The sequence below is a fragment of the Sprattus sprattus genome (genome assembly GCF_963457725.1).
Source record: "Sprattus sprattus genome assembly, chromosome: 11".
NCBI lineage: Eukaryota > Metazoa > Chordata > Actinopteri > Clupeiformes > Clupeidae > Sprattus > Sprattus sprattus.
Window position 1 is genome coordinate 33,360,629 of NC_137909.1, and position 5,000 is coordinate 33,365,628.

At 47.4% G+C, this 5,000-nt stretch overlaps 1 protein-coding gene across 1 annotated transcript in view; it reads left to right on the forward strand.

Annotated features, from left to right (window-relative positions):
• Positions 1–5,000, forward strand: part of smpd3 (sphingomyelin phosphodiesterase 3) — a gene marked incomplete at both ends in the record, with an annotated part of 21,481 nt that overhangs the window by 10,266 nt on the left and 6,215 nt on the right.

Genomic DNA, 5,000 nt, shown 5'->3' on the forward strand with positions numbered 1-5,000 from the left:
ACCTCTCTGCATCTCTCTGCATCTCTCTTTCCCTCTCTGCATCTCTCTCTCTCTTTCCCTCTCTGCATCTCTCTCTCTCTTCACCTCTCTGCATCTCTCTTTCTCTTCACCTCTCTGCATCTCTCTCTCTCTTCACCTCTCTGCATCTCTCCCTCTCTTCACCTCTCTGCATCTCTCTGCATCTCTCTTTCCCTCTCTGCATCTCTCTCTCTCTTTCCCTCTCTGCATCTCTCTCTCTCTTCACCTCTCTGCATCTCTCTTTCTCTTCACCTCTCTGCATCTCTCTCTCTCTTCACCTCTCTGCATCTCTCCCTCTCTTCACCTCTCTGCATCTCTCTCTCTCTTTCCCTCTCTGCATCTCTCTCTCTCTTCACCTCTCTGCATCTCTCTTTCTCTTCACCTCTCTGCATCTCTCTCTCTCTTCACCTCTCTGCATCTCTCTTCACCTCTCTGCATCTCTCTTTCTCTTCACCTCTCTGCATCTCTCTCTCTCTTCACCTCTCTGCATCTCTCCCTCTCTTCACCTCTCTGCATCTCTCTCTCTCTTTCCCTCTCTGCATCTCTCTCTCTCTTCACCTCTCTGCATCTCTCTTTCTCTTCACCTCTCTGCATCTCTCCCTCTCTTCACCTCTCTGCATCTCTCCCTCTCTTCACCTCTCTAGCATCTCTCTTTCTCTTCACCTCTCTGCATCTCTCTGCATCTCTCTTTCCCTCTCTGCATCTCTCTCTCTCTTTCCCTCTCTGCATCTCTCTCTCTCTTCACCTCTCTGCATCTCTCTTTCTCTTCACCTCTCTGCATCTCTCTCTCTCTTCACCTCTCTGCATCTCTCCCTCTCTTCACCTCTCTGCATCTCTCTGCATCTCTCTTTCCCTCTCTGCATCTCTCTCTCTCTTTCCCTCTCTGCATCTCTCTCTCTCTTCACCTCTCTGCATCTCTCTTTCTCTTCACCTCTCTGCATCTCTCTCTCTCTTCACCTCTCTGCATCTCTCCCTCTCTTCACCTCTCTGCATCTCTCTCTCTCTTTCCCTCTCTGCATCTCTCTCTCTCTTCACCTCTCTGCATCTCTCTTTCTCTTCACCTCTCTGCATCTCTCTCTCTCTTCACCTCTCTGCATCTCTCTTCACCTCTCTGCATCTCTCTTTCTCTTCACCTCTCTGCATCTCTCTCTCTCTTCACCTCTCTGCATCTCTCCCTCTCTTCACCTCTCTGCATCTCTCTCTCTCTTTCCCTCTCTGCATCTCTCTCTCTCTTCACCTCTCTGCATCTCTCTTTCTCTTCACCTCTCTGCATCTCTCCCTCTCTTCACCTCTCTAGCATCTCTCTTTCTCTTCACCTCTCTGCATCTCTCTGCATCTCTCTTTCCCTCTCTGCATCTCTCTCTCTCTTTCCCTCTCTGCATCTCTCTCTCTCTTCACCTCTCTGCATCTCTCTTTCTCTTCACCTCTCTGCATCTCTCTCTCTCTTCACCTCTCTGCATCTCTCCCTCTCTTCACCTCTCTTCACCTCTCTTCACCTCTCTTCACCTCTCTTCACCTCTCTAGCATCTCTCTTTCTCTTCACCTCTCTTCACCTCTCTTCACCTCTCTTCACCTCTCTAGCATCTCTCTTTCTCTTTCTCTTCACCTCTCTGCATCTCTCTGCATCTCTCTTTCCCTCTCTGCATCTCTCTCTCTCTTTCCCTCTCTGCATCTCTCTCTCTCTTCACCTCTCTGCATCTCTCTTTCTCTTCACCTCTCTGCATCTCTCTCTCTCTTCACCTCTCTGCATCTCTCCCTCTCTTCACCTCTCTGCATCTCTCTTTCTCTTTACCTCTCTGCATCTCTCTTTCTCTCTCTCTTCACCTCTCTGCATCTCTCTTTCTCTTTCTCTTCACCTCTCTGCATCTCTCTTTCTCTTTCTCTTCACCTCTCTTCACCTCTCTGCATCCCTCTTTCTCTTTCCCTCTCTGCATCTCTCTCTCTCTTCACCTCTCTGCATCTCTCTTTCTCTTTCTCTTTCTCTTTCCCTCTCTGCATCTCTCTCTCTCTTCACCTCTCTGCATCTCTCTCTCTCTTCACCTCTCTGCATCTCTCTTTCTCTTTCTCTTCACCTCTCTGCATCTCTCTCTCTCTTTCTCTTCACCTCTCTGCATCTCTCTCTCTCTTCATCTCTCTTCATCTCTCTGCATCAGTGGCGTGCACACATAGACACTAGGTAGTGCTAACGCACCAGGACTTTTGCCCTTTATCAACGAAAATGCCCTTTTGAAACTTTTTTTTAATTTTTTTTTTTTATATTATTAACATTTTACTGAGGCCGGTTTTGAATGCCCAAAAATGAGCCACGTCCCCCTTGCACAGACTCAATTCTCTTCCTTTGTCACGTGCACTCGCGCTAGCACGCGCAGGGCACCACACCACATGCGCTTCAGTAAACAGAAGCGTCTCCAGCATAGCAGGCACGGTCGCAGACAGGCATCTTCTCCCGTGTTCCCACCAGCCAGGTAACATACAGATCAAGTAAAATCGTATAGTTTGCCCTCTAAGCCCAACGTGTAGCCTAATCATTTTGTTGTGCAGTAAAATGTCTAATACAGCAACAAACAAGTAAGCATTTTTAGCCGACTGGTCACCTGATAAAGTTTTACGCTGTATAGCCCAATGACAGATAACGCAAGGACGACCATAGGCTTATTAGGCTACAAATTATTTCGGTAGAGTTTGCAATTGCAAATCTGCAACTGTGTTAGGACGAACGTTTTCTGTTGTATAGGTTTTGTCAGGCAACATAAATTAAAAAACGGGAAGTTCCTCATGTGGAAAATGCCCATCTGTAGGCCTATTCAATGACAACAGTTAGCAGCTAACTCCTTCTTCTCGTACTTTTTGGTCTCTTTGTTAATTTTATATTGATTTTGATTTACTAATTGCAGCACAATGCCAAGAAAAGAGAGGCTGAAAAAAGAACGAATAAAAGAGCTACAGCAGGCAGCACAGGGAAGCAGCTCTCTGCTCTCCTGAATGTGACTTTGCAGCGAGAGAAATTAAACATTGTCGGGGCATACAGACTAAAATTAAATAAAGACGCAAAGACAAGGTATATCGAAAAACTCAAAGGAGTCAAAGGAGTTGATCCCTATGAGCACAGCGACTGGTCCGGGGACATCAACCTGTTGCCCAATTTCCAGCATCCATATATCTATGAGTGTACATGTCTATGCTCGCGCCGACTTGTTTGTGCCGCGGATCCCCAAAATGCGTTGCGTTCATGACGTCACATTAGCAATCTCTATAGGAAACTCACGTTTAGAGAATGATACAAATAAAAGTAAAATTTCATTCAACATGTGCGTGTAACTTTTTTATAATAAGGTGTTCCGTGTGCGCTAAAAAGTGCCCTTCCCTTCCCCCCTGAGCACCTGCCCCCCAAAATGTCTGTGCACGCCACTGCTCTTCATCTCTCTTTCCCTTTTTCTGTCTCACTCTGTTTGTGCGTGAATGTTGTGTGTGTGTGCATGTTGTGTGTGTGTGCATGTTGTGTGTGTGTGCATGTTGTGTGTGTGTGCATGTTGTGTTGTGTTGTGTATGTGTGTGTTTTGTGCATGTTGTGTTGTGTGTGTGTGTTGTGTATGTGTGTGTGTGTGTGTGTGTGTGTGTGTGTGTGTGTGTATGTGTGTGAATGCCTGTATGTGTTGTGCATGTTGTGTGTGTGTGTGTGTGTGTGTGTTGTGCATGTTTGTGTGTGTGTGTGTGTATGTGTGTGAATGCCTGTATGTGTGTATAAGGTCTGTGTGTTGGTAGCAGTATTGTCATTATCCAGGGCATCTGTGTGTGTGTGTGTGTGTGTGTGTGTGTGTGTGTTGTGCATGTTTGTGTGTGTGTGTGTGTATGTGTGTGAATGCCTGTATGTGTGTATAAGGTCTGTGTGTTGGTAGCAGTATTGTCATTATCCAGGGCATCTGTGTGTGTGCGTGTGTGTGTGTGTGTGTGTGTGTGTGTGTGTGTGTGTGTGTGTGTGTGTGTGTGTGTGTGTGTGTGTGTGTGTGCAAGGTCTGTGTGTTGGTGTCATTATCCAGGGCATCTGTGGCACTGTGAACTAGTTGTGTCAACATGCGTCACACTCTCCTAGAGCCTAGGTTAGGGTTAGGGTGTGTGAGATGTGTGTGATTGTGAGATGTGTGTGTTTGTGAGATATGTGTGTGTGATGTATGTGTGTGTGTGTGTGTGTGTGTGTGTGTGATGTATGTGTGTGTGTATGTGTGTGTGTGATGTATGTGTGTGTGTGATGTATGTGTGTGTGTGATGTATGTGTGTGTGTGTATGTGTGTGTGTGTGTGTGTGTGTGTGTGTGTGTACGCTCTCTGCCTCCTGCTTCAGCTGGTAGATAAATGATCACAGCCCAAACTTGTGGCCCTTTGACGTTCCCATGACGACGGGCTCACACTGTGCAGGCCCTATTTAAAGCGACCTGGTCTCCAGGACTCATGCTGTACTGAGACATATCTGTGTGTGTGTGACTGGTTCTTTACTGAGACAGATCTCCCTGCTATTTCAGGAGAGCTCTCCGCCTCCACTAGTCTGCTCCCTAAGAGCTAATTATAGCAGCGCTGCTATTTTAGAGGATGAGGGAAGAGAGAGAGAGAGAGATGGAGGGAGAGAGAGAGAGGGAGAGAGAGATGGAGGGAGAGATGGAGGGAGAGAGAGATGGAGGGAGAGATGGAGGGAGAGAGAGAGATGGAGGGAGAGATGGAGGGAGAGAGAGAGATGGAGGGAGAGAGAGAGATGGAGGGAGAGATGGAGGGAGAGAGAGAGATGGAGAGAGAGAGATGGAGGGAGAGAGAGAGATGGAGGGAGAGATGGAGGGAGAGAGAGAGATGGAGGGAGAGATGGAGGGAGAGAGAGAGATGGAGAGAGAGAGATGGAGGGAGAGAGAGAGATGGAGGGAGAGAGAGAGATGGAGGGTGGGACAGAAAGAGAGGGAGAGATGAAGGGAGAGATGGAGAGAGAGAGATGGAGGGTGG